The 11,395-nt window shown below is 39.3% G+C and overlaps 1 long non-coding RNA gene across 1 annotated transcript; it reads right to left on the reverse strand.

Annotated features, from left to right (window-relative positions):
• Positions 1 to 161: 161 nt before the first annotated feature.
• LOC309688834 lies at positions 162 to 11,095 on the reverse strand. The gene is made up of 3 exons (XR_014271179.1): positions 10,939 to 11,095; positions 10,177 to 10,286; positions 162 to 7,515 (listed from the first exon to the last, which is right to left on the reverse strand). It is a non-coding gene; the product is annotated as an uncharacterized lncRNA (long non-coding RNA).
• Between the last annotated feature and the right edge of the window lie 300 nt (positions 11,096 to 11,395).

Raw genomic sequence — 11,395 nt, forward strand, 5'->3', positions numbered from 1 at the left:
TCAAGCATAACATTTAAACACCAAGACAATTTTTTTGGTTGGGAATACAAGTATTAATCACAAACACCTTACACTGGTTAGCGAGCTAAAAAATTTGCTCGCCACTGTAATATTTACACACATATATATATAAATAAAACACACCATGACGATATGACAGGTTCGAGCTTTCAAACCTTTATACAAAATGTACATACAGTGAGCTATCAATGTGTATATTACCTCAAATATGAATACATACATTTATTTGTGTTGCAGGATCAGTTTTAGTAATTTACATTATTGTTGCCATTCTGGAAAATTATCTGAAAAACTTTTGTATACACATATTTACACAATGACGTATTTCTATGTTTGCTCATTTATAAAGTGAAATACATACATATGTAAAAAAAAAGAAAAAAGAAAAAAAGAGTAAAATATATAAAACAAAAAGCAAGAGAATGATAAACATTTTACAAACAGTCCAGGATACCTCAATGGATAAAAAGAAAGAAGAAAAGGGAAAAAAAGGAAACAACATCTATGAAGTTCAACATCCAAATTCTTTGTTATAAATTAGAGTACTAAAAGGCTGCTACAGAAGGGAAATAACACATGTGGTTCCATGCTGCAGACATTTGCCCTGAAAGCTTTTGGTCAATATGAGCCATCTTTTCAGGCTTTTAACCCATAGCTCTACTATATTTGTATAGATTGAGATCGCTTTAAAAAAAATAAAAAAAAAAGAAAAGAAAGAAAAAAGATTGAACTCTCCTTCTCCATCAACAACAAAAAGCTTTTCACAGGGATTAAGGCAACATTATTCAAACTTAATGGTCTATACAAAAGACATTTTTTTTCCATTAACACTCACATTCCTGTTTAACATCCACTTCACTTTCTGCACTTCCAGCTGGCACATGTTCCTGCTCCTCTTTTATCTCTGTGTCCTGACCTACAGTTACCATGTAGTAATCCATGTATCCCTCAGTGTCTGACTCGGTTTTTATGACAGTCTCACTACTTAGAGATGCAGTTTGCACACATCCATCAGAGGGCTGTGATGACTTGCTTCCATTATTGCTTTCAGAGGTTGGACATGCGGTATGCCCAAGGGAGCCTGCAGGATGACCTGGGACTAAATTCTTGGCAGCCTCAGTGTTTAAGTCAGTTCTTACATCATCATTACCTTGGTGATAGTTTGTTTCAACATCCAGTGATGGCATATTGCCATAACGTGGATCATCTTCCTCCTCTTTAATTTGGAGGTTTCCTGGAAGAAAACCGTCACAACCTACAGTTGTGGTGGTACTGGTGGAGGTAATCGTAGGGGTATTCATGGGGGTAAGTGTAGAGGTGCTCATGGGGGCAATTGTAGGGGTATTAATGACGGTAACTGGAGGTGTAAAAATTGGGGTAATTGTTGGGTTAATCACAGGGGTAACCATAGGGTTGATTACAGAGGTAATCATAGGTGTAAAAATGGAGGTAATCGTAGGGATGTTCATAGGGTTGACATTCATCTGCATTATTGTCACTGGCTGCATTTGGATTGCATGATATGTTGCTGGCTGCACACATTGGTTTCCATCCACTCTATGAGCACTTTTATTATTTTGCAGATTTTGTGTTAAGCTCTGTGGGAGTTTGGGTCCAGACAGAAATGGTAACTTGAAGATCTTTTCTATTCCAGTATTTCGATACTGTCTGATCATCGAATGGAATTTGGTTGCAGCAGCGATTGAAAATTCCCAGCGCCTGTGATGCTGTGAGCTAATCTCAAAGTTATAGTCTAGGATGTCAAACAAAATAGCTGGGAAATACTGGTTCCTTTTCGTTGCTGCAAATTTCTGTATTTCCAACAGCACCGATGATGTCAGTAACTTCAAGTTCAGCTTTTTTTTGTCCGCTGATTTTGATGAAACATCAAGGTCCAGACCTATTTTCTTGCAAATAGGATAGAGATTTTTCTGCTTATTCTTTGTTAATGTCACAGCACTCAGAGTATTACTTAACAGCATGGCTTTTTCCTTCTTTGCTTGCATTTCCAGTTGTCTTTTTCGAACCGTTTCCTTCCATTCATTTCTCTGCACAGTGGGAAGCTCTTCTTCTGCACTCTCAATGACTTGAAATGTGCGAGGTGGCTGAATAATGAAAACTTCGCTGAACCAGGCGGGCTCTCCATCATGTGGATTCACTCTGTAGAACTGCACTGAAGGATTCATGTCTAGACTCTGCTTGTCCAAGCTGAAGTTGTGCTCAAGAACATCATTGACAAGCTTGTGCTTTGTCCCGCACAGTTTCCTGGCAAAAGAATACACCTCGCACATGACCTCCCACGTCAAAACACATGTGTCGAGTTTAAGTTTTGGGTGAGCTTTGTCCACACATAGGCTTAAACCTATTTTCTTGCAGAGAGGGTAAGTGTTCAATATTGTTTCTACTGATGCAGAAAAAGAGGTTTGATCATCTGGAGGCTTTTTTACCGTGCTGCTTGCGTTAGTAGAGATGACGCTGGTCACGGCAAGAGGATGGCAAAGCACATTACCAGAGTGAGATTCATCCTGGACAAGCTTGCCATTTTTATCTTGATGACATTTGGGGCAATCTGGAGTATATTCCTCAAAGAAAACTGACAGAGGGAGTTTAAAAAGCTTTTTCTTTTGAGGCAGGCTGAATTTTTTTGACTTCAGTGTTGTAATGGTTTGCATGAGCTGCTCTGCGAAGGCAATGTGAGATAGCTCACTGTTCAAATTTAGATCAAAATTATACTCCAGGATCTCCATGATGAAGTCTTTTGTGGATGACAGCATTGCTTCGGCAAATGTGTTAACTTCAACCATGACGCCGTTGGTCAATAACTTTGGGTCCAGATTTTGCTTTACTCCAAATCCGACATTAAAATCCATATCCAATTTCTTACACCTGGAGTAAGAATACAGTGGGCAATGTTCTCCATGAGGCACTGAGAGGATGTGTTGAATTTGATTGATACGCAATCTCCATAGAACTGAATTTAGGTCATTTTGTTGCTTGTCAGTGGAAGTGCTTACATTTTGGTGCTTGACTGTTCGAGTAGATGCAGCACTACATATTTCTGCATCTGGCTTGTATTGGCAATTCAGTTTCATGACTATTGGATAATCTCTTCGTGTGTTCTTTTGCTTTGCTTGGGCAACCCAGGTTGCCACATTTCTATGATCATTTGCAACAGGAATTTGTGCAAGAATATGTCTAGCAAGTTCAGAATTGACGTTTTGCAAATCAAGCTCAAAGTTGTGTCTGAGAACGTCCAGACAAATCTGCTCAAATGTCCCACACAACTTTTCAGCAAAGTTTGTCACTTCCATCATTGCTCCTTTGGTCAGTTTGTTGACATCAAGTTTGTTTTTCTGTTGACTGCAGCTTACATGCAACTTCAGACCAATCTCCTTGGAGAAGGGATACAGGTTCACACTTTCCTCGGATATTGTTTTCGGTGGACCAGCTGGTAAACCTGGTATAGTTGACACATGTGGGTCTGGTCTAGTTTCACCATCTGAATCAGGGGGATGTGAGGGTTCAACATCAGACTCATCCAATCTTGATATGCTGCTGTCCATGCTCTGGTATCTTGTGCCTATTGAAAACATGGAATCGGGGAGTTTAAATACCTCTTTTGAGAATTTGACTGGATCTTCATATTCCTGAAGCTGTCTTATTTTATTCATCAGTTCACATGCAATGGTGTATCTGTGGCTATTGCTCTCTAGGTCTAATGCAAAGTTCTTCTCAAGAATCTCCATGATGAATTCCTGCTGGGATGAACTCATTGCCAAGGCAAACCGAGCAACTTTATACAGAACAGAATTGGTCAGACAGTCAGCACTCAAATTTTTCTTGGGTCTAAACCCAATATTGAATTCTAGGTTAACTTTCTTGGGCCTGAAGAATGGACAGTACTCTTTGTCTAGGACTAGGAGGATTTGTTTCACACGGTGAGTACGCAGCTTCCACATGTTACTCTCCATTTCCTTTTCCTCTTCTTTCATGTCAAATTCATTTGGTACATCTGTTGGAATCTCTTCCTCCTCTTCATATTCTAGCAGCCCACTTTCATCTGGCTGACTTGGAGATGGCAGGTCCATATCTGTGTCTACGATTGCTGAACTGAAGGAACTATCAGTGGTGGTATGGAAAGGAGCAGAGATGCAAGATGATGTTGGGTTTTCTATGTCATCCTCATTCCCGCTGTTTTCTGAATCTGTGAGTGTGTCTGCTTCTATAGGACACATGTAGCAATAGTCCACTCCAACTGTTTCGTCTAGACTCAAACCCATTTCATCAAATCCAATCCTTCCTACACTATCATTGGCATAATCACTTGACACCATGGCCCTTTTCTTCTTTGCCTGCATGTCCAGCTGTCTTTTTCTGATCGTTTCTTTCCATTCATTTGTCTGCGTGGTGGATTGTCCTTCCCTTTTAACCCCAATAACAGGACATTTGCGAGGTGCCTGAATAACAAAAACATCATTGAACCAGGCATGCTCTCCTTCTCGTGGCTGTACTCTACAGAACAACATTGAAGGATTGAGGTCTAGAGTCTGTTTGTCCAAGTTGAAGTTGTGCTCAAGAATATCATTGACAAGTTTATGCTTTGTTCCACTCAGTTTCCTGGCAAAAGAATAAACCTCACACATAACACCCCAGGTCAAAGCACGTGTTTCGAGTTTACGTTTACGGTGTGCTTTACTCACGCGGAGTCTTAAACCCATTTTCCTGCATGAGGGGTAACAGCTCATTATAGTCTTTCTTGTTGCTGCAGAAATAGAGGTTCGATCATTTTGAGTACTTTCTGCCTTTGCATCAGCACAAACATCTGACCCAGTTTGGGGCTGCTCAGGGACGCGACCAGACTGCGATTTATCTTGATGACGCTTAATTCTGTCTTGATAACATTTGGGGCAATATGGAGTATATTCATCTACAGATTTTGAGTCAGGCAGTTGAAAAAGTATTTTCTTCTGAGATGCAGCTAGTTTCTTTGTCTTCATTGCTCCAGAGTTTCGCATAAGCTTCTTTCCAAAGGCATTGCGACTTGCCTCGCTGTTCAAATTTAAATCAAAGTTGTACTCCAGGATTGCTGTGATGAAATCTTTTGTAGATGACAACATTGCTTCGGCAAACGTGTTAACTTCAACCATGATGCCATTGGTAAGTAACTTTGGGTCAAGATTTAGTTTTATTCCAGATCCTACATTAAAGTCGATGCCCAATTTCTTACATCTAGAGTAAGAATAAAGTGGGCAGTGTTCTCCATGAGGTACTGAGAGGATGTGCTGAATTTGAATACGTCTCAATTTCCACAGCGCTGAGTTGAGGTCATCTTGTTGTTCAGTGTCAGTGGTACTGCTTACATCTTTGTGTACATTTTCCTCAGTAGAATCAGCTCTACATGCTTCTGTATTTGGGTTATTCTGGCAATTCAGTGTCGGGAGAATTGGGTAATCTCTTTTCGGGTGCTTCGATTTCCCATGGGTTACACGGGTCACAAGATTTCTTTCTTCATTTGCAGCCGGAATGTGTGCAAGAATATTTCTTGCAAGTTCTGAATCGACACTTTGCAAATCAAGCTCAAAGTTGTGTCTGAGAACATCCAGACAAATCTGCTCAAATGTTCCACACAACTTTTCAGCAAAGTTTGTTACTTCCATCATTGCTCCTTTGGTCAGTTTGCTGATGTCAAGTTTGTGTTTTTGTTGACTGCAGCTGACATGAAGTTTCAGACCAATCTCCTTGCAGAAGTGATAAGGATGGACATTTTTCTCTGACTTTATTTCAGGTGTGGTTTCAGTATGTGGCTTGGGTTCAGTTTCATGTAGATGGACTGGTAAATCAGTTGTAGTTACATCATTTGGACTTAGTTTAGTTTCAGCTTGTGAGTCAGGAGAATTTGAAGGAGCGATATCAGATTCCTTCACATTCGATCTGCTGCTGAGGTCTGGGCTAACAATGTCCATTCTCTGAGATGTCATTCTGAATGATGGAACAGGACGAGGAAGTTCAAAAACTTCTTTAGAGAATTTGACCGGAACCTCGCATTTCTGAAGCTGTCTTACTCTACTCATGAGTTCACATGCAAAGGTAGGTTTATAAGACTTGTTCTTCAGGCCTAAGTCAAAGTTCTTCTCAAGAATCTCCATGATGAATTCCTGCTGGGATGAATTCATTGCCAAGGCAAATCGAGCAACTTTATACAGAACAGAATTGGTCAGATAGTCACCACTCAAGTTTTTCTTGGGCCCAAACCCAATATTGAATTCCAAATTTGCTTTATTGGGCCTGAAGAATGTACAGTACTCTTTGTCTAGTACCAGCAGGATTTGTTTCACACGGTTAGCACGCAGCTTCCACATGTTACTTTCCGTTTCCATTGTCTCTTCTTCCATGTCACATTCATTTTGCATATTTGCTTTTGAATTGTATTTTCTTCTTTTCTTCAAGCTCTCGTATAGAAGTTCTTCCATAGTCAGCTGTGTGGGAGCTCTTTTAAAGGGATTTGTCTCAAAGGAAAACAGCTCATTCTTAAAATGTGGACTTATTTTAGTACCAGTGCTCTTAAGTTTTTTTCTCCTTTTCAACAGTTGGGACACGCTGAACAAAACTTGCTTTTTGTCCTGTTGATTTTGAAGGTCAAGTTCAAAATTATGCTTCAGGACACTGAGAATAATAGAGCTGTAGGATGCAATCAGTACTCTAGTAAAGTCTACCAGTTCTACCATCATACCATTTGTCAATAAACCTGGATCAAGGCTTTGTTTTGCACCACTTTCAAAGCGCAAACCAATTTCTTCACAGTAAGGGTATGAAAATGGGAGAACATCTCCTCTGATTTCTTCTTTTAACTGCGCCCCTAAGCACTCAATTTCCTCTTCATCATCGCTGACATCAGCATGTAGTCGGTCAATCTTTTTTTCAGATGTTTGTGAGCAAGGAATTTTGCTTGTATGTCTACCATTATCTTCTTTCTTCAGCTGGAAACCGAAATACTGGCAATCGGCTCCCACATTCGGTTCTTTTTTGATGCTTCTGGCACACACTGGCACAAAAGAAGAACCAAAAAGAGCAGCAATGTCAAGTTTTTCTTTAGGAGGCCTCCTCATCAGGTCCTTGAGCTTGTGTGAAATCTGAGCTCTAAAATGAATCCGTTGTTGCTCATTTTCCAAACCAAGATCAAAATTGTTCTCCAGAATGTTCATGATAAAGTGGCTTTTACCCTTTGTAACCATTTTAGCAAAGTCACAGATTTCAAGCATGACCCCGTTTGTCAGTAATTGTAAATCCAGTTTCTGTGCCGTGGATCCAACATTAAAATCTAATCCAATTTTATTGCTGTAATGGAATGGTTCGGGGCTTCTTGAGTATTTTTTTACGTGCATAATCCGCCATTGCCAGACAGTGTTGGCATCCATCCTTTTGCTGTCCTTCAGTCTATTTGGGTTGGTGTCCTCCATCTTCAGTTCCATTTTCGTATCTTTGCGCCCCCTATTCCTGTGTGGAAACAAAAATAGTATACATTATATATGAACCATAACTCATTAACTCAGTCTAAATGTACCAATTTTCACACTATAACAGCCGAGAAAAATAATAGTGCACTTTATTCTACCCACTTCATTATAATTTTGTAAGCTTTGGGTTTTGATACCGGGGCACAGACATACTGCAAGACTACAGCTAGCTCAGTACACTGCAAGCCACAGTGTACAACAGTGTGCAGGACAAAAACAAAAAAACAAAAACGCACATATTGATAGTATTTTAACAGTACGGTAGTCCTACTGAATCAGAGCTCCATTAACTTTGGCACTGGTCTACATGTGAAACAAACATGCTTACGCTGCCAGCTTCCCTAAATATTTCTTTATTTTTTTCCATCTTTTACCTTTATCTTTGAGCATATTATCTGTTCTCATACTAGACATAGGGCTGCTGTTTTGAAACTTGACCCTGAGCTAAGAATATTTATTTGTGAAATTTTACATTTTAATTATATTATCTGATTTATACCAGTGCAGATCGGACTTTTGGACTCTTACTGGCTATGATAACAGTAAGAGGCCATGATGAGACGGCCAAAGTGGGACAGACACTTGTAACCAATTGTAGTCCGAAGCTTTGGCCTATTTGTTAATAGGGACTGAGTTCAGGGCCACAGCCATTCATAACATGATCACATACGTTAAACTAAATTGGTGGGCAAACTGAGGATTCTGATCTTGAATTATTACCTAGAAATTCAGCAATAATGGCTTTTAGCCACATTGCCCAACCCCAGTTACGTCACAAAATAATTCCCAAAAGCAGCCCCCAATTTTTTTTAATATCATGAAGTAATGTAATTATATTTTAATATCATTATTAATGGTTTTTAGCATGAAGACTTTCATTTTGCTTTTGCAACCCCCCCTCAAAAAAAAAAAAAAAAAAATTACAAATAAGCAAAGTTGTTATGGTGTAATGCACAATTTTTAGAGCTTTTCATTAAGTTTTATTTATTAAGTTCAAGCAGCAACTCGAGGGTTTTTTTTTTAAAATTTCTATAACTCTTGGGTATTTGATAACATCAAATAAGCAATGCAGTGGAGTTTTTTGCACTCAGAAATGACATTGCGTGTACTCTTTAGGCATAACAAACCTATTAAATAAGAATCCCTGCATGCAGACTTTTTGAATATTTACATGACTTCATTGTACATTGTGGTGGCTGTAGACCAATCATAACCTTGATGGTTCAATCTCTGCCTGCTCCAATCTCCAGTCTAATTGCCTAAGTAGTCTTGGGCAAGATACTAAACCTCAAGTTGCTGTCTGATCCATTCATCAGGATATGAGTGTGTGTGAATTAATAATAATAATAATGGATACTTTATTGATCCCCGCGGGGAAATTACTCTCTGCACTTGACCCATTCACTCAGTGAAGCAGTGGGTAGCCACTAAGCAGGCGCACCGGGGAGCAGTGTGTAGGGACGGTACCTTGCTCAGGAGTACCTCAGGGTACCCGTTCAGCGGATTCGAACCCCCGACCTACATTAGGATGTAGGCGACTCATTTCTTAGTTAATTAAATGAAGAAAAAAGTTAAATTAACTGACTAGTCTAAAACCAAGAAACAATCCTCCTGGTAGGATGTGTCCAGCAGCAACCAGGAGGTGCACCCAGGAGCTTTAGCTGTCTCTTTTCGATGTGGAGGAGTAGGCAATTGACGTGTTAACCCCTCTCAAATGACTCAACTCCTCACCCTATGACTACGGGAGCGCCCATCAGACAAAGCTAATTTCTGATGCTTGTATTCGCGATTTCATTCTAATAGTTTTGACAAACAGATGATGCCTAGATTATATTTATGGTGTTTCTCAACAACGATGTGCCATCTGGTGGCAGATGGTTATATTAAGTGCTTTAATTCCTCAAGTAGAAATCTGCTACATAAGAATCAGTCCAAGTGTTCACAGCCTTGTTAGTTTGAGAGCTTTTCATCTCTGGTGCATGTTTCATTTCTTGACAAGCTACTGTAATTGGCTGGAATACCAAAAGCAGATGGTAGATATGTTTTTTTTACCTTGAGCTAGGTGCAGCAAAACTATGAAATATGCACACCAGCCAATTGTGCTATACTAATGTGCATGTTACCGAGTCAGAATCCTTAAAAATCAAAAGGCTTTCATGCTTCATTCTGCAACCTCCCCATTTCTCTACACAACAAAACACATTGTCTAAAGGTGCAGTTTCCAAGTGGAAGCTGTGCACAAAAAAAATTACATTTGGTCCCTCCTAAACATATTTTTATTTATAATTTATTTCAAGGGGCTGTATTATACTTCTGCACTATTTTGCAGGATATATCAGAAACTTCTTTTTGTCCTGTTTTGTCTTTTTTTGTGTTGACGAAAAGAAAGTAAAAAGTTATCCAAAACCCTACAATATTTTAGATGTTTTTGTTTTGAATATTTTTGTTTCTAATCATTATGATCATTAATTTAAATTAAAAAAAAATGGGAATGAAAGATCGTATACTTTTAGTATCGTTCAGCTTGAAGATATGTGTTTACTGCTATCGCAGTCTAAGGCACTTCTAAATTCGTTTGTACTGTATGAACAAATTCAGAGAAAAAGACGATGATCTGTGTGTGAAACTTCAGTGTACTTACTCTGGCTACTTACTCTGCCCAACATCAGCATATCCAGCATGTCTGGTACCTGCTCTGGTCCCTTTGCTGTCATCCAAGTAGCAAAGAGACCGTGTGGATACACTGTAGCCCTGCATGAAAAATGAAAAGCTTATTTGAAAAATAATAAATGTATTGATTCTTCAGCTCTTCCTTAAAGAACGATAAAAACATGCAGCCCTGTTAGACACCATCTCACAAACACTGTGGGCATGTGTTTGTGAGCTACACTTCAGTGAAAGTGGGGCCGTTAACCAGGAGAAAAACAAACCAGGTGTTCCTTTGACAAAAGGACAAACTGGGGGTATTTTTTGTCTACCACGGCACTTAAACGAAAGGATACAGACTCTTTAAAAAAAATGAGCAAATTCAACAATAATTAGTTAAAACAGCTTTACTGAATAAAAGTGAAACCTTTTGGACAGTCCTTTCCAAACAAAGCATTTTGACCAGCAGATGGCGATTATTTTGACTGCACCAAATGCTTCTGAACACTGAAGTGCATCACAATAATTCACTGAGCTATCTGGAAAAAAACACAGTCCAATTACTATTACTAAAAGGATGCCATCCATGTATTTAACACGGCAGCAGTGCTAAAAGTGGTCCAGCGGAAGAAAAACCTAATCGAGGGTTTGCATTTACTACTTTCCACCTAAACATGGCGATGTGAAGTCGTTACAAACAGCTACTTCAACGGCAAAGCGACGTCAAAAAGGAGCCCGCAAACAGGATGAAGCTTACCCAAAGTGTGCACAACATTCACACGGCCGTGGTTCTCACTTGGTAAAACTACGCACTTCTTTGCGGCACAACGTTTGAAGGATGCAGCGGAGTTGAAGTCCCTGAATTTCAGGAGGGAGACTATAGACGATGCACAGCACTGTTATGGAAGTGACGTCACAGAAGAGCACCACTACTTCAAAATAAAAGTGCAATACTTGATCGGCAAACTCAATACATTAGATGAAGCAAGGTTTGTTAAAAAACAAAACAAATGCTTGAAAAGTTGCACACAGGCTTGGATTAATCTTTAAAAAAATCTTGGAAATGGTGAAATTTAGTGTTGTAACTACGGAAGAGGATTAGGGCCACTGGGGGAAAAAAGTGGGCACGTCCTTTTTTTTCTTCTTTTCCTGAATTCTGAGGAAAAAAAGTCAGAATTCTGAGAAAAAAGAATTCTGAAAAAGAAAAAAAAAGA

Source organism: Aulonocara stuartgranti (assembly GCF_965226115.1).
Source record: "Aulonocara stuartgranti genome assembly, chromosome: 15".
NCBI classification, from domain to species: domain Eukaryota; kingdom Metazoa; phylum Chordata; class Actinopteri; order Cichliformes; family Cichlidae; genus Aulonocara; species Aulonocara stuartgranti.